This window comes from Balaenoptera acutorostrata, chromosome 14, assembly GCF_949987535.1.
Source record: "Balaenoptera acutorostrata chromosome 14, mBalAcu1.1, whole genome shotgun sequence".
In the NCBI taxonomy this organism is placed as follows: domain Eukaryota; kingdom Metazoa; phylum Chordata; class Mammalia; order Artiodactyla; family Balaenopteridae; genus Balaenoptera; species Balaenoptera acutorostrata.
In genome coordinates this window covers 90265374-90289914 of record NC_080077.1, presented here as the reverse complement: position 1 = coordinate 90289914, position 24541 = coordinate 90265374, and the positions used below count along the sequence as shown (strand labels likewise).

The window sequence follows — 24541 nt, the reverse complement described above, 5'->3', positions numbered from 1 at the left end:
TGGTAAATTTAAGAAAATTGAAATCATATCACGTATCTTTTCCGACAACAACGCTATGAGACTAGATATCAATTACAGGAAAAATCTGTAAGAAATACAAACACATGGAGACTAAACAACCCACTACTTAATAACCAAGAGATCACTGAAGAAATCAAAGAAGAAATCAAAACATACCTAGAAACAAATGACAACGAAAACCCAATGACCCAAAACCTATGGGATGCAGCAAAACCAGTTCTAAGAGGAAAGTTTATAGCTATACAAGCCTACGTTAAGAAATAAGAAACATCTAAAATAAACAACGTAACCTTACACCTAAAGCAATTGGAGAAAGAAAACAAAAAACTGCCAAGGCTGGCAGAAGGAAAGAATTCATAAAGATCAGATCAGAAATAAATGAAAAAGAAATGAAGGAAATGATAGCAAAGATCAATAAAACTAAAAGCTGGTTCTTTGAGAAGATAAACAAAATTGATAAACCATTAGCCAGGCTTATCAAGAAAAAAAGGGAGAAGACTGAAATCAATAGAATTAGAAATGAAAAAGGAGAAGTAACAACTGACACTGCAGAAATACAAAGGATCATGAGACATTACTACAAGCAACTCTATGCCAATAAAATGGACAACCTGGAAGAAATGGACAGATTCTTAGAAATGCACAACTTACCGAGACTGAACCAGGAAGAAATAGAAAATATGAACAGACCAATCACAAGCACTGAAATTGAAACTGTGATTAAAAATATTCCAACAAACAAAAGCCCAGGACCAGGTGGCTTCACAGGCGAATTATATCAAACATTTAGAGAAGAGCTAACACCTATCCTTCTCAAACTGTTCCAAAATATAGCAGAGGGAGGAACACTCCCAAACTCATTCTATGAGGCCAACATCACTCTGACACCAAAACCAGACAAAGATGTCACAAAGAAAGAAAACTATAGGTCAATATCACTGACGAACATAGATGAAAAAATCCTCAACAAAATACTAGCAAACAGAATCCAACAGCACATTAAAAGGATCATACTCTATGATCAAGTGGGGTTTATCCCAGGAATGCGAGGATTCTTCAATATACACAAATCAATCAACGTGATACACCATATTAACAAATTGAAAGAGAAAAACCATATGATTATCTCAATAGATGCAGAGAAAGCTTTTGACATAATTCAACACCTATTTATGTTAAAAACACTGCAAAAAGTAGGCATAGAGGGAACTTTCCTAAACATAATAAAGTCCATATATGACAAACTCACAGCCAACATCGTCCTCAATGGTGAAAAACTGAAAGCAGTTCCACTAAGATCAGGAACAAGACAAGGTTGCCCACTCTCACCACTAGTATTCAACATAGTTTTGGAAGCTTTAGCCATAGCAATCGGAGAAGAAAAAGAAATAAAAGGAATCCTAATTGGAAAAGAAGAAGTAAAGCTGTCACTGTTTGCAGATGACATGATACTATACATAGAGAATCCTAAAGATGCTACCATAAAGCTACTAGAGCTAATCAATGAATTTGGTAAAGTAACAAGTTACAAAATGAACGCACAGAAATCTCTTGCATTCCTATACACTAATGATGAAATATCTGAAAGTGAAATTAAGAAAACACTCCCAGGGCCATTTTAGGTGGTCTGTGGCAGCGCCATTAAAGCGAGGAGGAGGCAAGAGTGCCGCTGCTGCTTATTCTTTTTTATTGCGGCGGACGAAAGTGGGAGTGCGCACCACACGAGAGTGCGAGGCAAGGGGGACAGGCTGGGGAGAGGCGCAGGAGCCTTTGCAACCATTTCTGTCTTGTTGTGTGCTTTGCATGGTAGAGCGGGCTCGCGACAGCGGCGGGGATTACTTTGCTGCTAGTTTCGGTTCTCGGGTGGGTGTAGTCTTGGTGGTGGTGGAGGCAGTAGCACTATGTCGGAGGAGCAGTTCGGCAGGGACGGGGCAGCGGCGGCAGCAACAACGGTGGTGGTAGGCGGCTCGGTGGGTGAACAGGAGGGAGCCATGGTGGTGGCAGCGCATGGGGCAGCGGCGGCAGCGGGAAGCGGAGCCGGGACTGGGGGCGGAACCGTGGCAGGAGGCACCGAAGGAGGCAGCACCGAGTCGGAGGGGGTGAAGATCGATGCCAGTAAGAACGAGGAGGATGAAGACCATTCAAACTCCTCCCCACGACACTCTGAAGCAGCGACGGCACAACGGGAAGAATGGAAAATGTTTATAGGAGGCCTTAGCTGGGACACTACAAAGAAAGATCTGAAGGACTACTTCTCCAAATTTGGTGAAGTCGTAGACTGCACTCTGAAGTTAGATCCTATCACAGGGTGATCAAGGGGTTTTGGCATTGTGTTATTTAAAGAGTCGGCGAGTGTAGATAAGGTCATGGATCAGAAAGAACATAAATTGAATGGGAAGGTGAATGATCCTAAGAGGGCTAAAGCCATGAAAACAAAAGAGCCTGTTAAAAATTTTTTTGTTGGTGGCCTTTCTCCAGATACACCTGAAGAGAAAATAAGGGAGTACTTTGGTGGTTTTGGTGAAGTTGAATCCATAGAGCTCCCCATGGACAACAAGACCAATAAGAGGTGTGGATTCTGCTTTATTACCTTTAAGGAAGAGGAACAAGTGAAGAGGATAATGGAAAATACCACAATGTTGCTCTTAGTAAATGTGAAATAAAAGTAGCTATGTCGAAGGAACAGTATCAGCAACAGCAACAGTGGGGATCTAGAGGAGGATTTGCAGGAAGAGCTCGTGGAAGAGGTGGTGACCAGCAGAGTGGTTATGGGAAAGTATCCAGGCGAGGTGGTCATCAAAATAGCTACAAACCATACTAAATTATTCCATTTTCAACTTATCTCCAACAGGTGGTGAAGCAATATTTTCCAAATTGAAGATTCATTTGAAGGTGACTCCTGCCACCTGCTAATAGCAGTTCAAACTAAATTTTTTGTATCAAGTCCCTGAATGGAAGTTTGACGTTGGGTCCCTCTGAAGTTTAATTCTGAGTTATCATTAAAAGAAATTTACTTTCATTGTTTTATTTCTTAATTGCTATGCTTCAGAATCAATTTGTGTTTTATGCCCAGCCCTCCCCAGTATTGTAGAGCAAGTCTCATGTTAAAATCCCAGTGTGACAGTGTCATGATGTAGTAGTGTCTTACTGGTTTTTTAATAAATAGTTTTGTATAATAAAAAAAAAGAAAACACTCCCATTTACCATTGCAACAAAAAGAATAAAATATCGAGGAATAAACCTACCTAAGGAGACAGAAGACCTGTATGCAGAAAATTATAAGTCACTGATGAAAGAAATTAAAGATGATACAAATAGTGGCAGAGATATACCATGTTCTTGGATTGGAAGAATCAACGTTGTGAAAATGACTCTACTACCCAAAGCAATCTATAGATTCAATGCAATCCCTATCAAACTACTACTGGCATTTTTCACAGAACTTGAAGAGAAAAAATCACAATTTGTATGGAAACATAAAAGACCCCAAATAGCCAAAGCAATCTTGAGAAAGAAAAACAGAGCTGGAGGAATCAAGCTCCCTACTGCAGACTATACTACAAAGCGACAGTAATCAAGACAGTATGGTACTGGCACAAAAACAGAAATATAGATCAATGGAACAGGATAGAAAGCCCAGAGATAAACCCACACACATATGGTCACCTTATCTTTGATAAAGGAGGCAAGAATATACAATGGAGAAAAGACAGCCTCTTCAATAAGTGGTGCTGGGAAAACTGGACAGCTACATGTAAAAGAATGAAATTAGAACACTCCCTAACACCATACACAAAAATAACCAAAAATGTATTAAAGACCTAAATGTAAGCCAGACACCATCAAACTCTTAGAGGAAAACATAGGCATAACACTCTGACATAAATCACAGCAAGATCCTTTTAGACCCACATCCTAGAGAAATGGAAATAAAAAAAAAAATAAACAAATGGGACCTAATGAAACTTAAAAGCTTTTGCACAGCAAAGGGAACCATAAACAAGACGAAAAGACAACCCTCAGAATCGGAGAAAATATTTTCAAATGATGCAACTGACAAAGGATTAATCTCCAAAACATACAAGCAAATCATGCAGTTCAATATAAAAAAAAAAAACTTCATCCAAAAATGGGCAGAAGACCTAAATAGACATTTCTCCAAAGAAGATGTACAGATTGCCAAAAAACACATGAAAGAATGCTCAACATCATTAATCATTAGAGAAATGCAAAATAAAACTACAGTGAGATATCATCTCACACTGGTCAGAATGGCCATCATCAAAAAATCTACAAACAAGAAATGCTGGAGAGGGTGTGGAGAAAAGGGAACCCTCTTGCACTGTTGGTGGGAATGTAAATTGATACAGCAACTATGGAGAACAGTGTGGAGGTTCCTTAAAAAACTAAAAATAGAACTACCATACCCCCCAACAATCCCACTACTGGGCATACACCCTGAGAAACCCATAATTCAAAAAGAGTCATATACCAAAATGTTCATTGCAGCTCTACTTACAGTAGCCAGGACATGGAAGCAACCTAAATGTCCATCAACAGATGAATGGATAAAGAAGATGTGGCACATGTATACAATGGAATATTACTCAGCCCTAAAAAGGAACGAAACTGAGTTATTTGTAGGGATGTGGATGGACCTAGAGTCTGTCATACAGAGTGAAGTAAGTCAGAAAGAGAAAAACAAATACCATATGCTAACACATATATATGGAATCTAAAAAAAAAAAAAAAAAAGAAAAAGAAGAAAATAATGATCAGAAGAACCTAGGTGCAAGATGGGAATAAAGATGCAGACCTACTAGAGAATGGACTTGAGGATATGGGGAGGGGAAAGGGTAAGCTGGGACAAAGTGAGACAGTGGCATGGATGTATATACACTACCAAACGTAAAATAGATAGCTAGTGGGAAGCAGTCACATAGCACAGGGAGATCAGCTCTGGGATTTGTGACCACTTAGAGGGGTGGGATAGGGAGGGTGGGAGGGAGGGAGATGCAAGAGGGAAGAGATATGGGGATATATATATATGTATAACTGATTCACTTTGTTATAAAGCAGAAATTAATGCACCACTGTAAAGTAATTTTACTCCAATAAAGATGTTAAAAAATAAAAATAAAAAAGCCTATCATTGACCTTACAGTAAAAATAAATAAATAAAAATAAAAATAAGTGGTGCTGGGAAAACTGGACAGCTACATGTAAAAGAATGAAATTAGATCACTCCCTAACACCATACACAAAAAGAAACTCAAAATCACGGCCCATCTTAACTAGCAACCCTGATCCTGTGCCTTTTCATCACCAACAAGGCAATTGTCAGCCCAGATTATTTGAGCATTTTTGTCACCCTTAAGCAGAATGTAAGATTTTGAAGACAAGAGACAATTTTTATTTATTTTTTTCTCCATCTTACTGTGGTTCCTCCTTACCTGCCATTTAACTTTCCATGGTTTTTGTTACCCTCAGTCAACTGCAGTCTGAAAACATTAAATGGAAATTTCCCAAAGTAAGTAATTCATAAGATTTGAATTTCACACTATTCTGAGTAGTGTGATGAAATCTCTTGCTCTTCCCTCCATCCTTACTGGGATCCCCAACCAACAGCAGCATCCTGGCTCAGTGATCCGGGATCACCTGAAGCAGATGATCCTCCTTCTGACATATCTTCAGAAGGTCAATAGTAGCCTAACACTACCTAACAATGTCTACATCATTCACTTCATTTCAACTCATCACATAGGTGTCTTATCACGTCATCACAGGAAAGGTGAGTAGAGTACAATAAAGTATTTTGAGAGAGAAACACCACATTCATATAAGTTTTATTACAGTATACTGTTATAATTGTTCTAATTTATTATTAGTTTTTGTTGTTAATCTCTTACTGTTCCTAATTTATAAATTAAGCTTTATCATTAGGTAGGTATATAATGGAAAAAACATTCTGCATATGGGATTCCATACTAAATGCAGATTCAGATATCCACAGGGAGTCTTGAAACCTCATGGGAAAAGGTTGTCTAGGTATATGCCAAGTGCATGTGCTACAGGATGCTGTGTGAATACGTGGACTGTGAGAATACACTTTAGAGCTGCTGAAGAGGAAAGACCCAGGTAGAATTTATATGTTCAAACATTTCAGATTTCAAATATAATTGATCTTAAATTTGCCTAAAACATCCAAAGTGGATTTAAAACTGAAGACGGCCCATATTTTATGTTTAACAAAAAATTGCTTTATCTTATAAATTATTTTAATTAAAATAATTAATGTCTATTAATGAGTATGTTTTTACATGATGAATAATATGTTACTCATCAAGAAAAATAAGTTTTTTAGTACTGAAGGCAGGCTACTCCATTTTCCTTTGGGTTTATTATTAATATTTGTATTTTCATCAATTTACATACTGAGATATGTAGAGTATGTGTAATATGGTTATGCAGGGTTGCATTTAACATATCTGTGAAAAATGATTTGTTTTCAAAACAGAAGTATTACTGTTAATGAGATTTAGAGCAAAAATTATCTTAAGTAGATAGTGTTATAAAACTTTACCCTCTACCTGTGTCCTAGGGGAAGACTCTAACATCATCCCTAAAACCACTCCGAATCCTTTCTGCTACCCATTTTCATTTTCTGTCTTCATTTAGCTTTTTTACTTTAAATAATAATTATTTTAGTTTTCTTAAATATTTTATTCCACTACTATACTTCTGTTTTGTCATATTTTATACCTTCTAGAGATTAAAGATTACTTATTTTAAATTTCCCTACACTGTGTTCTAATTATATATATATATATATATATATATATATATATATATATACACACACACACACATATATATATATACCATAGATTTTTCTAATGTAACACTCTTATTGTGGTTTGTTTCTGAATTGAATTTCTAAAATGTCCATAGGGCTTCCCTGGTGGCACAGTGGTTGAGAATCTGTCTGCCAATGCAGAGGACACGGGTTCGAGTCCTGGTCTGGGAAGATCCCACATGCCGCGGAGCAACTGGGCTCGTAAGCCACAACTACTGAGCCTGTGCGTCTGGAGCCTGTGCTCCACAACAAGAGAGGCCGCGATAGTGAGAGGCCCGCGCACTGTGATGAAGAATGGCCCCCGCTTGCCACAACTAGGGAAAGCCTTCGCACAGAAACGAAGACCCAACACAGCCATAAAAATAAATAAATAAATAAATAAATAAATAAATAAATAAATAAATTTAAAATGATGTCTGCAACCAAAACTACACCCCTGGTTAGAGTCACATCTGTTCAATTCAGCTCCCCTTCATTTAAAAATAAAATAATATAAAATAAAATGTCCATAATGTGGAGATTTGGGGTTGAGTATAATTTAATTACCATTTATCTCATTACATATTATATTTTTATGAAGTATAAGAATATATAAAATATTTTATATTTTATTTTATATATTTATTTGTCTAAATAGACCTTTTGTATTGAATTACATTCTCATTTATGTCCTATTATAAGACAATTGTTAAATGCATTCTATTGACATTTGAAAAGCATGTACATTTTTTGCTGATAATAAATTTATCAATATCCATAAATATCTATTTTAACCAGATTTGTATTACACATATATAAATATATAGTCATCCATATTCATTATGATGTCAAATATATAGTATTCACTTTTGCTACTGTATCATATATAATGCTGTTATAAAGGTCTTATGTGAAACTTTTCCTATTAATTTTGCTCTACTACAATTAAGATCCATGGTGATCTCCAGTGACCACTATAATTTTTTCTGCCTAACTTCTCCTGTCCCCTGAGCATTTAAAATCTTTGCTGGGCACCTAGAAGATGCATAGTCTGGACCGCACACTCTAGGCATCCCCACTGCAGCGAGCTGGACAGTGGCTTTACTCTGGAGGTGTAGGCACACATCAGCTCTACTGAGAGAAAGGAGCATTTATTGGCCATTATTTATAAATGTTGTCATTCTTCCATCCCCTCTTTAACTCAAACAAACACAACAAATCAAAAATTCCCTTGTCTTTTCTGAGATCTTTTCTTTTGTCTGAAGGAGCTTGTGAGTTTCTTATTACTAATGGTTTTCACAGTCAAGTTGATCTCATCCAATGCATATCTTCCAAAATTTCTGTATGACTAAAGTGTTATTTTGCTCCTTTTCTAGTGCTTCTTTAGGGATTTTCTAATGTATATGTTCCTTCTTTCACTCTAGTAGAAGTTGATTTAGAAATGAGGTAAATGTAAACTTTCAATCAACCTCCCTGAATCAAAGGCCTCAAATCATATGGGAAAATGATGATCTATGGGAAAATGATGATCTATCTCCTCATATGGTCCTATGAGACCCTACATGAACTGCCCTCTTTGATGTCATCCACCACTAATCTCACCACTGCCTCACCCTGCTCATCCTATGACAGTCACACTGACCTCTAACTTGCAATAAGAAAGCAGGCTCTCTACTGCTTCAAGGCTTTGAATTGACTCTTCCCTCCACCTGAAATGCTGTTTACCGATATCTGCATGGTTTATCTTCCACCTTCTGTAGACTTGTCACTTCTCAGTTTCTCAGTAAGCCTTATCCTGGACATACCGATTTTAATATAAACTCTCTCCACCAATAGTCTGGCTCACTTATGGTCAATATGGGACTCAAATGCCAGAAGTTTAAAAGAGTTTACAAGAGAAGAAATGCTTAGAGATAAGCATTAATAAGATGAAAAATGATGAAAATAATGTAGTTCTAAAGAAATCTGATAATATTCTAAAAATCATTTTCAGCAATATAATTGCTCAGTTAGGACTACAAGGTCTACAAGGTTTTAAATGAAAAGAAATTCTCAGTACATACATAAAAGACTAATGATTTTCTTTCTTTGGAAATATCAGGAAAAGAAGAAGGAAAATGTGATAAAAATATGATAAAAATAAAACACATATTCCACTTGCTTGAACATATTTACATGAAAAGACCGAGATGCAGCATGTATGTGGTGAGAGCAGGATTTATACAAATGCAAGTTATTTTATTTACAAGTTAAAGAAGCAAACCCAAGATCATATTATGCATGAAAGTGTCCTTATTTTTAACTTTGCTAATAAAGCACATTTATTTAAATTGTTTCATCTGAGACAAAAGATATCCAGTTATAACAGGAACAATTGGACTTTAAGGAAAACAAACACACAAAAACACTCATAGTTTTCAATCTAGTTTCTAAGCAAGAACATAACTGTATTTTATATTCTAAATGTTTCCAACTTCTTCTTCATGAGATACCATTTTATTTGACAAAAGGTGCAGATAAAGCGATTTCATCAGACTTCTAGACTTCTGAAGAGAGTTAGTACTGTAAGGAAGCTATAAACTCTGTATTGCATGTTAGCCGTTCAAGTATTACTTTGAATTACAGCATTTTCAAAAGCTGACCAAAATCTAATACCATCTCTTTGAACTGGAGTCACTCTAGTTATTCTCACCAATATTTCCTGGAGGGAAGATGATATAGTGTGCTTAAAAATTTTCGACCAAGGACATAATGATTCCTCCCTGGCATTCAGGTATTAAACATGAATTATACAAAGTGATTATCCTTGTCACCTTGCCTGAAGTAATGATGTTCTGTTTTTTACAGAGCTATCAAAAACCTGCTGTGTCAGAAATGAGGATGATTTCAGGTTATTATCAAGCATAGAAATGTAAGGTCTTGATTTAAATCATACATTTTGAAGATCACTGAAAACATGCAAAGCTAATTTAGAATTTTATACTGCATGTTTTACATTTGACATAAAAATTAGTACTTATCTTTTAGATATTTTATATCATCTAACATTACTTTAGACAATGTCTGAGCAAGTGAAACTGCTGGTGTGAGTCTAGGGGAAGGAAAAAAAAAAGACTGTCTTAACTAAATTACTTAAATCATTCAGACAATAGAAGAAAGAATCCTTCGGATTATTTAATAAGGCTCATGAGAAACAAAGGTAAGAAACATCACAAAAACCAGATATCCTTGGTTTTATTGCACTTATTTCCCTGTATATGAGCAATTGCCTGACAAAGTAATGTTTGCATACAGTAGAATTTAACAGTCTTAAAGCAAGATTTGTAAAGGTTTGTGACTTGCAAATAAAACCACTTCAAATTATTTTTGGACATGTAATTGGTATGGCATTTCAATTCTGGTCTTATCTTACTTTCAACATTCCGTTTAATTATTTTGCAATACTCTAAGGATATTTTATTGTATTATTCTGTTAAAAAATGATATTCAAGTGTGTTTCAAAATATTCCCTGGGAGAAAAAGGGCAAATATACTTTTAATAAAAAACAATAAATATATGTTCATTTTCTGCTATGAAGAAGTAATTTTGCCTTCACCCCCACAAAAAATGTTTTATAAAATGTCACAGTTTAGACTGCACATATGCAGCTGAACAAAAGAATTAAGTGATCTAGAAGTAATACATCAGTGAGTTGTGGAATGATGAAGGACTATCAGGGGAAAAAGAAATAAACATGTAATGTCTCCAAAATCTTCTTTCATTTTTTTCTCTTTCAAATGGAAATAAAATTTAAGGTATAGAAATTTAGAGTCATTGCCAGTTTGTTTGCTTTATTTTCTTTGAGAAACTAGTTGTTTCCATGGTTCAAATGATGGTTCAAGGGAATTAGTACAAACAAGAAATGTTCCTTTTGAAACAGGACAATTAATCAGGAAAATGTTTCTTTTTTATAAATGAATCAATTTAATTGAAAGTCCATCTTTTGTAGTGAATATTACCTTATAGTCTATGCAAAAGGTGTGATAAAGTTAAGGATCTTTAGAAAAGATGGTTATCCTGGATTATCTGGGTGGGCACTCAATGTATTCACATGTATCCTTATAAAAGAGAGGCACAAGGAGTTTTGGAACAATTACACAGAAGAAAAGACATATAGAAGATTACAAAATGACTGTGAAAACAGAGCATCTGTAGTCACGAGAAGCTAGAAGAAGTAAGGAATGGAATCTCCCCTAGAGTATGACAGCGGAGTGCAGCCCTGCCAACACTCTGATTTTGTACTTCTGGTCTTCAGAACTATGAGAGAGAAAATGTCTATTATGTTAAGCTGCTTACTGGTAGTGATTTTTTTTTTTTTTTTTTAAATGGCAGGCCTGGGAAACTGATACAGATTTTGGTACCAGAAGTGGGTTGCTGAGGCATGACAAAAACCTAAATGTATGGAAGTGGCTTTGGAATTAGATAATAGGTCAGGGATCAGAAGGAAGTGAAGAGTATGGTCCATAAACCTTCTATCATCTTAGGGGATGCATGTACGGTCATAAACAAATGTTGCTAAAAATATGAACGGAAAGACTCTCTTGGTAGAAGCTCAGAAGGAAATGACGAACATGTTATTGGAAACGGAAGGAAAATCCTTGTCTTATGGAGGCAGAAAACTGGCTGAACTGTGTCCTCTATTTGTGTGGAAAGCAAAACTTGTAAGTGATGAACTTAGATGTTTAACTGAGGCGATTTCCAGGCAGTATTTAAGGCGCAGCCTGGTTTATTATTGCTGCCCATGGTAAAAGGCAAGAAGAAAGAGATGAATTGAGAAGGAACTGTTAAGCAAAAAGTTTGCTGGACTCCAAAAATTCTCTATGCAGGAAACAGGCTGATAAAACCACTCACAGGCAAACATGTGCTACCATTCAAAAAACTGTAGGAATAACTCTGAGGGCAGAACACTGGGTGTAGAGGAGTGAGCTTCATGACACAGGAATCAAGCCACAGGACCAGAGGGCTGAACCACAACACACGCTGGACTATTCTCAGTCCTGGAAACCTAGTGGATTTGCCCTGCTGGATTTTGAAATTGGTTGGAACTTGTAACTCCTTTCTGCCTTCCATTTTCTCTCTTGGAATTGGAAGGTCTGTAACTGTTATACTAGGTCTGTTTGTCATTGTATTTCAGGAACACATAATTTGTTTTCTAGTTTCATAGGTCCAGAAAAGGAGAGGGATTTTTCCCCAAGATGGATAATATACAGTCTCACTCATACCTAATTTAGATGACTTAGATGATGAGATTTGGGACTTTTAAATAGATGATGTTTAGATGGGATATTAATATTGAATTGACGCTGTACTCATTTCAGACTTTGGGTATGTAGGAGTGAAGTAAATATATTTTGCACGTGGGATAGATGTGAATCTGGGGAGTAAAAGGATGGAGTGTGGTAGCTAAAAATAGCACCCCCCAAATCTTTCACATCTTAATTTCCAGAAACTGAATACTACCTTATATAGTAAAAGAGTGAATATTTACTTATATGTCAAAACGTGATTTTGTTAACGATATTTAGAGGAGGCACTTATCTTGGATTATCCCTATGGGCAGTATATTCAATCAAATGTATCCTTATATGGGAGAAGCAGCAAGAGTTTTGATATGACACACAGAGAAGACAGGGAAAAGGAGGAGACAATAGGACAATAGAAGCAGAGGATGGGGTAATGTGGCCACAAGCCAAAGAATGTGTGCAGCCACCAGTACAGGAAGAGAATAGGAGCAGATCCTCCCAACAGCCTCTGGAGGGAGTGCCATCCTGTTGACATCTTGGTCTTCCAGCCTTCAGACCTGTGAGAGAAAAAATTTCTGTTGCTGTGAGCCACTCTTTTGTAATAATTTGTTAAGGCATTCGTAGAAAACTGATGCAGATTTTGTTGTTTTATGTGCCTGTGGGACCAGCTAGACGAGTCTGAAATTTGTAGGCCGCAGCGTCGGGAAGGGTGGGCTGGAAATTTAGGGGCGTACGTTGAGGCTACAGTCCACAAGTGGAACTTCTTTCTCAGGGAACTCTCAGCTTTGCTCTTTAGGCCGTTCAGATGATTCAATCAAGCCTGCAAGATTATTGAGGATAGTCTCCATTACTCAAAGTCAACTGATTGTAGATATTACTCACGTTTGCAAAGTATCTTTAGAACAACACCTAGATAAGTTTTTGTTTGTTTAACTGGGTACTATGCCAACCTAAGGTGACACATCAAACTGATCACCGCACTGACGGAACAGGTATAAGCACAAAGAGGACATTACAGATGGACAATGTTCCAGAGTTTAGGAATGCTGGAAATATAAATGGAAATGTTTCTTCCTAAAACTCAGAGGAAAAGGAAAAGGATTACTCTGTAATAGATAACAGACAAAGGATGCCTAAAGTGTGTTTTGATTTTTTTATTCATTTCTAGGTCAAGCTTTGGTGACCCCCTACAAAGAAGTGTGTGTGTGAAATTATAATGTTGGTCTGCTGAAAGTATATGTAAAAACTTTTACTTCTTCCACTTCCAAAGCTGGAAAATATGCACATGAAACCCAGAAAAAGCATGGGGAAATGAAACTTTACACATGGTTCTGACATATTATATAGAATGGTAAAAATGAAGAATGAATAAGTATTACTAGAGAAGTGTTATTTTTCAGCTGTTTTTTTAAACATGGATAAAGCAAAGAGACTACTCCCTCTTCAGTGTTTATTTGCAGAGCTGCATGCAGTGCTATCATGGGATTCTCTTACTAGAGTTATATTCTTTAATAATAGTTGGTGGATAGAAGAGGAAAGTTTGCCTTCACTCCTGCTGCACCATTTTGCAATATATTTGAAATACAGATATCCAGAAACAAGTAAAAATGCTAGTTTCTAGTGTGATATTTTGCCCTTAACACAAAAATGTATAAAATAGGAAAAGGCAAGAAGCCCTAGAATAAGTTCAGATGCCTTGATTAATAAGGGTTCACCAACAGAATATTTCCATTTTGAACTCTGCCTTTGTTTAACACCCTGAGATTTTATTAACAGCCCAGAGCAACACATGATAGTAAGACTTTGGATGCATAGAGGTATGATTTCTTCTGCAGAGGATGAGAAGCTTGATTATGAAAGAGAGTGGGAAAAAAAGAATCTGCATGATGCCTTGACAACAGGAGAATTCTGATATAGTTCAAGTTCAGGAGACACAACAAATGAAAGTTCAGTATCCAGAAATTTATTTTCTTAAAATTCTGTTTGACAGTATGTCTCTTGGAGTTACCCTAAGGTGTATGCACACCTCAGTTCAGGCTACTGACCCAGAGGAAAGCAGATGGGAAAGTCAAGGAAAATGCAAACAAGAAGGAACAAACTAAATAGACCAATTTAGATAAGAGGCAGAAGTACAGATTCCTGAGTTAAGGAAGCAATTGCAAACGAGCCTAGCAAAAGAGTTTTGATGGAACAGGGCCTTGCCGTATTTCTTTCCTTCTTTAGTATAGGGTCAAGTTCATCTGAGGAAGGCCTAAGGAGATCTGACAAAGTTCTGAGAGACGACATGGTTTTCTACAGCTTAGCATCTACATTTCTTTTCTTTTCTTTGTTAACTGAACAGTAGACTGGAAGCCTTAGGGAAGAACAGAGATGACTCCTGACAGTTCACAGGATACTTGCTTGGCTCTTTTCTCTTCTTATCCACCATGACCTCAAGAAAAGGAGATATCTACTCCTTTGCTTTGACTGAAACCTCCTTTGACCCATTGAAAATTGGACTGGGCACACCCAGATGAAGTGGAGGCTTTCTAAAGGTCCACCTGACCTCTCCATTCCCAATGGGACCCAGGATTCTGTACTGCTCTCCCTGAAACGATTTCCCAAGGAAATTAGTCAGACTTATGCAAAATATACAAGGTAAGCAGAGAGAATAGCTATCAAGTCTACTTTAGAGATATATAAATATTACCTATGATAGGGTAGCTACTCTGTGAAAAGATATTCAGAAGACACAGCTCAGGAAAATAAAACCTTTAAATAGCCTGAAAGTAGAGTTTTCCAGCAGAAATTGACAACCCTATTTATACTTAACAAAATGAGCTCCATGATTGCAGATTTCAAGACCTACCTGAGACATAGACCCTTTTGATATTAAAAACAGTGAAAAGAATGTGTACATTGTCTGGCCTAGAACTTGTCGGCCACTCCCAGTAGTGATTGTCATGGATAAAGATGATGCTTTGTGGGCTACAGATGCAGCTAAGATCCAAATCTGTCTGGTGTAAGTTTGTTAGTGTCTATAATTGTGCCATGCCATTAAATGCTTCCACAGGCAATGACCGCAGCCCTTCAAAAACTCAGAACACATTCCACAGGCATTATGGTTAATTGTCAGGTAACAAGGTTCTTCACTACATTACACATGTGTGTAACTAGTCACAGATCAAGAGCAGACTCAGGAAGCATTACGAATTGTCAAAATTAATGCCAGTGCATCCTGAACATTCCTCAAATCAGACTTCATTTCTCTCCTGCAAAACTCAAGAAAGAAACCTAGTGTCTGATCATAAACTCTGACACATTATATTGAGGTGAGAGCTAGAAGAATTTTGAAGAGGTTCTTTTCCTCTCTTCGCATTCACTCTCTCCTTTATTTGACACATTTGACACTAAGTGTCTACCTTGTGCCAGGTACTATTCTAGAGTCTGGCAATGTATCAGTTAAGAAAAGAGACAAAAATTCTTCACCCTAGAAACTTACATTCTATTTGGTAAGCAATAATGTACAAAATAAATATGTCATATTGGGTGTTAGAAGATGATACAGGCTATATAGAGCACAGCAAAGCAAAGAAGTGTGTAATAAATACATTTCATAGAATTACAATATAAAGCATGTTCAATGCCCCAAATTTGACAAACACAATTTAATATTTGGATAGCTAGTTCTTTGCTATCTTGAAACTGATCCTCACCTTTAATGTCTAATCTATCACATTGATTTACACAGCATCAAGTCACTGAGGTATCTACATTGGAAACTATTTGGGTCTCAGACTGGCTTATCTGTTAAGTCTCTTATATAATTCTAATATTAGACTCAAAACATTGACAGATTGATGCAAATAAAAAATTCAGGTCTGCCTTAAGTGCAAATTGAGAATCTTATCATTATGTAGTCGGTTTGTTTTAGGTCATTTGACACTAAAAGTAAAGAGCAATCTTAGAGAAAAATACCATCTATTGAAGACTAATGGTTGGTCTTGAATAAATGAGTGTTTGCTCAATTTTTTGACTGTATCTTAGCACCCTGTCTTTTTTGTTTGTTTTATTTTGTTCTGCTTATGTGTAGCTTGTATGATTTCCTACCCTGTTACCATACTGTATAGGTTTAGAATTATTTCAGGAAACTTACATCCATATAATAGAAATTTCTTCTGCAGTCTGCCCGTGGATTTTTGGTTTACACATAAGTCCTCCAAATGTCAAAGCTGTCCTTGAAATGTAGGGCACCTTACTATTAGAGACATCTCCAGCTAAGTCCAATGTCGGAGAGTAATTACACTGTGTCTCCCCTTAACTATCTTATGTCCATATCATCTCTGCCTGGAGGAATGTAGTTTAAATGAATATTGTTGGCCACTTGGAAGAGAAAACAATGTTTCATAAGAATAGACAGTGTAAAGTTTCATCTCTTTTGCCTTGGATGCAATGTCTTGGGAATGGTGTCATGAAACAGAGACATATTTTGGATCTGTGTTTGATTGTATGTGGATCTCAGGTGGATTTTATATGATTTTTTTCAATTATTTTTTTTTCCTAAAGTGTAGATAAAACTTTTCTTGTGCTTGAAGTATCTCTCTTCAAGACGGAGAGCAACTGTATCGATAGATAAGCTAAAGGTCAGCATTTTAGGAACCTGATCTTTAAAATCATTGCCTTATTTTGTCCACTTCAACCCTCAATAACAACAAATTGATGAAAATAAAATTGATTATGATCTGCCCTTATATTAAATTAACCTTCATGTATTGTTAACGTTATAATTAATATTTTACAACTCAAAGTTATAATCATTTAATCTATTTCAGTGCAATTTCTATCACATTAATTAAAAAGCACACTAAAAGACAAAATATTATAAGAAATTGCCATTAGTTTTTTAACAAAGGTATATTTAAATATTGTCCATTGGTTAAAAGAGTGCATTAGAAATAAAACACTTAAAGAGGTAAAGCATCTATTTTTTTCAACTAAAGACTTGATATAAGATATCACAGTGAATATTCAACTCAGACAAGTATAATTTCCATTTATTTCCAGACTGTAATTGTATATTATAATAAGTTGTAATTCTCACAAAAAAATTAAAAAAATATAACGGAATTACTTGCTCCTTTGTTTCAAAAATAGAGAATTAAATGCTACATAGTCATTAGATGTAGATAGCTGAGGTTGTATCTGAACAGTAGAATCTCTGTTTATAATTATTTGAAAAACATATTCGGTGACATTGAGAAAGAAATGATTATTTCAGGAAAATCTCTATGAATCACAAGTTTAGATTGCAGAGTAAGAAAGAAAATTTAACTTATATAACATTCTTGCCTTCCAAAGCTTGATAAAACCATACATAAACACTGCTATGTGAAATTATAAATATATTTCAAAAGAGTTGGAGATTTTCTTTAAAATTCTGTGTGGATGCTTATTTTTGTGTAGATAGAACCTTTGAGAGCAGATTTATGTAAGTAGTTGTTTATACTTTTAAACAAGCCAAATGCATTTCAAAAATATTTGATCATTGCCAAATGCTTGAATAGTTCATATATTAAGAAATACTGTAAATACCTTTGGGTCCTCTCTGCTTGTTAGGCCATATCCAATTTTCTTGGTCCAATGTTTTTAGAGATTTTTATTGCTTCCAAATTCAGCATAAAAATTACTTCAACCATATGCCTTTGAGAACATACAGTTTTAGCCTCTGGAGAACTGAAACACGGTCTAATTTTTTTACTTAAAGAGGTAAAGGGAGGATATACACATGTTTGTTTTCTATTTAATATCTCAAAAGATAGAGATCTTCCTTGTTATACATTAGTGATGATGTCTAACTCGCAAACTGTTTGTACATTCAAATTGGGGTAAGTAATTAAAGAATTATCTAGGTAAGGGAAACAGTGGGTCTTCTTTTTCTCTATTCCATGAACATACAAAATGCAAGCAAGTTTTTAAGGTATGAGTTATCCACACCAGAGGTCATGGTCTCCAATTATCTTTGCTCATCATTTACTTGGTATTATTTTAATTAGTAACCTCATGATCATGTTTTTGTTGAGTTATAACAATACCGTTTTACCAGACACAGGGAGTTTCTTTAATTCTACTAAATGAGGCTCTTCCTGGTTCTTTTCTGTCTCATTAGGTTCTGTTTGCACAGGACTTTCTCTGGCTTTTTCATGTTGACTGAGAAGCTTCCTGGGTGGAATTATTCTTGGCTCTTTTGAGGGAAGATTTAATCCCTGACTATTTCTGTTGAGCAGGACTCTTCCTGGCTCTTTTATATTCAAGACAGAACTTCCTGGATGGAAGTGTTCTTGGCTCTTTTAACTGGAGATTTATTCCCTGACAGAAGCAGAATCAGAAACACCCCGTTCTTTTGTGAGGCTTTTCTGTTTTTCCTTCCTCCTTGTCCAGGGATTGCTCAGAGCAAGTCTTTCAGCTTCTCAACAAGGGCTGTATGAGAGACCCAGGTGGAGGCTGCTTTCTCCTACCTTGCTCCTTTCTCTATCTGATCCTGTTCTCTCATAAGTAACCCTCAGATACTAGGCACCCTCCTTCTACCTTCCAGCAGACAATGTGACAGCACCATAACACTAATTCTGTTCCAAACCTTCAAAATACTAAGGGTAATTTAGAACTGCAAAGGTCACTTTTGGGCTCTTGCAATCTCCCCAAGCTTTCCATCTTTGAAGAGCCCTTGAGTATCAGGGGCCCAGAATCATCTCCTCTAAATAATGGCCTGTTTTATTTACTTGATATGATGAAGCAAAAAAAAGAAAAAAAATTCTTCCCCCAGTCAAATTTCAAGCAAGCTCTTCCACAACCTTAATATGCCTTATCTGAAGTTACCTAATCACTTAAAGGCCATATCTGTCTTCCTCCAATGCTCTTTTTCCCTCAAATCTAAGACATTCTTACCCTTAATTCTTTCCTTTCTTTCCCTTTTGCTCCTCCAAATGGGATTCTTTCTCCCCCACCATGATGTACCTAATGAGCTTTACACTGTACTATTTCTCTCTTGCCCTCACACGAGTTGTTTTCCCTTTAATAATTTATCCATCCCTGCAAGGACACTAGAAACTATGGCATTCTTTCAACTCATAGCACAATCTCACACCCCTAATTTGATTGCTGGTTATGTGCCCTCTTTCTTATGGAAGCCTCAGGGTTCCTCCAAATTCCTGTATCTGCCTCATATTTAAGGGGATTCTTTGAGTTATCACTAAAGGACGGACCCTTTACCTTTCCACTCTAGACTTCAAAAGGAACTTCTTTCAACGTCAGTGCTTTTCAAAAAAGTCAATCTATTCTTCCACCAGAACAAAAAAGAAGGCTCTTTCATAGGCCTAAGTATTTGCATTCACACCTACTTTCCACACATGCAAATACCTATCCTATTATCATGGAAGGCAAGAGTACATATTCCTTGTCTTGTTATATAAATCTAATAGACCAAATGATTCCAAACATAATTTTACCTAGTATGCTTGGGACTGACATCCTATAAGCAATAATTTATCATTTTCCTCTTCCCAATTGAATGGGACATCTCTATCAAAACAGACCATATGAATACCAAGATGCAAATCTATGAGACAATTATTTCTATAAACTTGGACAGCCTCTACTGAGACATATTTTATTGTGGCAGCCATGCCTGTTGATATCTGTCAACTAATTGAGCTGGACTTTGTTATCTAGCAAATATAATTAGCCCTTACTAAATCTTTAGACAGACTGCCTTCTTTTCTTACCTTAAACATTCTGTTACATCTGATTTAAGTTTTTCAGACACTAGATGAACCACAAAGTCAACAAAAACATGTTATAACCACAAGCTTAGGCACAGAATCCTAGCACTGGACCTTCCTTTGTCACCAGTTTTTCAAGAAGAGGGTAAGGAAACATAAAAGCAACATGGGCAAAAACAGAAAAATAAATGAAATAAATAATTTTTAGGTATTTAGAAATACTAAAATTAAGAAAATATCTCTCCTTGTATCTCATTTAATAAAATATCATTAATAAGGTTATTTTTCAAAGGGACATAACATTACATTAGATATTCAAAAAATCACTTCCTTCTATACAATAGTCATAAGTCTTTGTAGTTTAAAGGATGCAAAAGCTTTAGTTAAAATTAAGGAAATATTTTGCTTTGATCTTTCCATGCTTAAAGTATTATTAACTCATGGAGAGAATTGTAAAGTTTCTTATATTTTTTTAGATTTAATGTTTTATTTCTCTAATATGTTTATGATTATATTTTTTGAATACTTTACTGTTGCTAAGGTGACTTCAGTTATGTTTAGGTGACTTTTATTTGAAGAATACATTTTTAGTTTTATAGTGAGAATTAATAAACCTAAGAGATTCCAGATAAAATATTTGAATTTCCAGTAAAATGACTCGTGTAGAACATTCAGTGCTTTAGGAGAAGCTGCATTACTTCAACTTATTGATATTCTGCCATGTTTTCATGCGGGAAATACTTTTTTTCCCAAATCTCTCTTTTGTATTTGCCAGCAGACAGCACAAAAAGAGAACTAGTTTCTCTGGGACTAACTATGCTAAAGACATTACCTTCTTCGCTTTATGATGAACTGAAAAGTTCACATTAAGAGGCAAATCCTTCATTTTAAAACATTAACCCATATAGTACTTAATAATTGAAGCTTATGTGATTTAGAGTTCAGAAATGAATTAAGTGCAAAAATAGATTCTTTCCCCACTTTCCTTTGGTGATGCACTGGATTGATTGCTCTTCATTTTAGAATTTTGGCTTTTAGGACTTTGTTCCAAGAGAGTCCAAGAATTACCAATAATTACTGAATCCAATAGCATCTTCTCCTTACTTAAATTATTATTATCAATTAAAATGTTACTAGTGAAATTGAAATGTGATTGCATTTTATATCTATTAGAAAATTTGAGAGATTATTTTTATTCCTATTCTGTAATGAAGACACTTAAAATATGTTAAGAAATCTGTACCAAAAAATGTAATATATTCCCATAGTGGAGCAAGGGTGTTTCCAGTATTCCTAGGAGTAGAGATTGGAAAGAAAATTGTATGACCCAGAAATTCCAACATAAGTATATTCCCTGGAAAATCTTGTGCATATGTTCAACAGGAGATGTATAAACAATGGTCATAGCATCATTACTCTTAATAGCCCCAAACTGGTAACACCAAATATCCATCCAGAGTAAAATAAGTAAATAATTATTGATGTAGAGTAATTAGAATTAATGGATTGCTGTTGTAAACAAAAACAAAAAATTAAAGAAGTAAGACATGAAAAAATGGATAGGCTTTTATAAAAATCAAAAGCAAACAATACTTAATGGTATTGCTTAGGAATGCATACATGACATGCAATAATAAAGAAAAGTGAAGAAGTTATTACCGTAAAATGGGATAACGACTGGTTCTAAAGGTAAGAGCAAAATTTATGACTAGGTTAGGATACACCAGGGGATCCAAGGTCCTGGGAATTTTCTTTGTCATAACTTGGGTTTTTATACAGCTGTTCGCTTTATAATTAATTGTTAAACTGCACTTTCACATTTTTTGCCCTTTTCAATATGGGAATTTTCTGACACAATGAAGAAAAATTGCGAGTTTAAATGGGCCCATTTTTATAAGTAGATTGAAATTCAAAAACTAAAATTGACCACACGACGTGATAACGGAAGCAACATTTTTAAATATTCAAAAAGGAGGAAGACTTTTCTGTGAGACAAGAGCAAAGGCTCATTTCTCACTCTAAAGCAAACAAATAACAGAGGAAAAAAAATCGATAGGATAGTTTAACACTATCTGAGGAAAAATGAAAAAAAAAATCTTAACTTTCTAAAATTACATTATCCCTACTTGCTTTCAGATGCAGGTTTAAACAGCTGGTTTATTCTGAATGTTTATTTGCTAACTAAATTTGATATTTTTTTCTACTTTGCTACACTGCATACAGCTTCTGTATTAGTTTGCTAGGGTTGTCAGAACAAAGCACCACAAAATGAGTGTCTTAAACAACAGAAATGTTTTGTCTCATGCTTCTGGATGCTAGAAGTCCGAGACTAAATTGTGAGCAAGTTTGGTTCTTTCTGAGAGCTGTGAGGAATAATCTAATCCATGTGTCTCCCCCAGCTTCTGGCAATCTTGGGAGCTCCTTGGCTTGTGAAAGCATCACGCTTATCTTTGCCTTCATCTTCATGTGGCCTTCTCCCTGTGTCTGTGTCTTCTCCAACTTTCCCTTTTTTATAAAGACACCAATCACATTGGATTAGGGCCCACCCTAATGACCTCATTTTAATTTGTGACCTATCTCTAAGTAAGGATCACATTCTGAGGTACAAGGGGCTTAGATTTCAACACATAAATTTTGAGAGGGCACAGTTCAATGCATAACAGCTTTCTTTATTTTCTTCTATGATTTTCCATCTGGAAATCTCTTTCTCATTTGTTCCCAACCCAAACACATGCAAAGGTCTTTTTTCATTATTTTTCCTGCCACCCACCTGTATAATCATTGACCTAATGCACTTGAGTAAATTTTGTGTGTATTGAATCAAAACAATTAGCAATATAATTTTTTTTACTTGCTACTAAATCTCTTCTTTTGTTATTTACTACTGTCGACTGGCAACTATTAAGAGATTTCTCAAATTTCCTAAAGAGAGATCTATGGTAGATCAAAATCCACACAAAGATTTTGCAGCTAATGAACAATATAAAGCTGATTCCCCTGTTCTTCTTGATATTCTCATTCTCACTATGCTACACATTTTTTTAAGAAGTGCTTATTTTTTTAAGTTTTTTTATTTTTTTTTAATTTTTATTTTATATGGGAGTATAGTTGATTTACAATGTTGTGTCAGTTTCAGGTGTACAGCAAAGTGATTCAGTTATACATATACATATATCTATTATTTTCCAGATTATTTTCCCATTTAGGTTATTACAGAATACTGAGTAGAGTTCCCTGAGCTATACAATAGGTCCTTGTTGGTTATGTATTTTATATATTATAGTGTGTGTATGTGTTAATCCCAAATTCCTAAGTTATGTCTCCCCCCACCTTTCCCTTTTGGTAACAGTAAGTATGTTTTCTAAGTCTGTGAGTCTGTTTCTGTTTTGTAAATAAGTTAACTTGTATCATTTTTTTTTAGATTCCACATATAAGTGATATCATATGATGTTTGTCTTTCTCTGTCTGACTATGCTACAATTTTTAATGACTACTTGTATATTTTCTAAATTAAATATATTCCCTCATCTCAAATTCCTAGGTCTTATGAATTTAGCTATTACCTATTATTTTTGTTATTTATTCTGACCTATAGTCTTAAGGCAACAGCCTACTTCTTCTTTTACTATCAGCACCATTATTTCTTTAGAACAACATGTTTATTGACAGAGATGGATCTATTAGATCGCTTCATCTAGTGCATATTTATGAAAAAGTAGGGGTCCCTTTTGTTGTTTTTGTTGTTACTTCAATGTTGTAACTGTTTTGAAGAATGCTCATAAGACCTAGAGATTTACCCTGAAAACATCACTACTGAAAAGGTAGGCTTAGTTACAAAGATCAATGTATTGTTATCAGAAACTCTTCTTGACAAATTTTTTTGACAAAGCTTTATATTCAAATTAACTGAAAATAACAGGCTTCCACCATTCCATACGATACTAATGTGCACTGTCAGGTCCACTTAGGACTCCTTCCATAATCTTTATAAGAAAGTAAATAAGTGGATTTTAAACAGACTGAGTAGAACTTGATCACTATGTTCACCATATCCCCACAACAAACACCATGATCTCTTCAGCCTCAGTGTGACTGGGATTTCATTTTGACTTGTTAGATAAAACTAATTATCCTTTTTGATACTGAAAATTCTACCAGAGTTAAAATCCTTATCAAAGACACTGGTCTTATTTAAACTAATACATGCTTAAAGGTGACATAGATTAACAACCTTCCATATTTTAAAATCTATGCAATGCTCCATTTCCTTATGGGGCACTTATGCAGTATTTTTGAACTTATGTTAGTGTAGTAATTCAGAATTTTATTTAAATGGCTGAAACTACATTGTCTCTCTTGAGAAAAGTCATGTAAAAAAGATATATTGCTATGGGGTAAGATATTGCACAGAAACTTTTGCAAATGGATTATATAAAAGTAAAAATATATAATGTATTATGAATTCTGTAGAGATAAGGCCTGGGTCGTTAGTAGATATACAGTGTTATGCTCTATTTTTCCAGTATTTCTCAAAATATTTCTTGGGTTAATCAGTTGATCAAAGATTTGAAGAATAGGTCAGCTCTACCCACCACCAGAGCCTCCCATCGAGCCTCTTAGATAGCCTCAACCACCAGAGGGCAGACAG

The 24541-nt window shown here is 35.4% G+C and overlaps 1 pseudogene; it reads left to right on the top strand.

Moving 5' to 3' along the window:
* The first annotated feature begins 1922 nt into the window (after window positions 1-1922).
* On the top strand, window positions 1923-3139 carry LOC103001218 (heterogeneous nuclear ribonucleoprotein D0-like; annotated as a pseudogene).
* Window positions 3140-24541: the final 21402 nt, after the last annotated feature.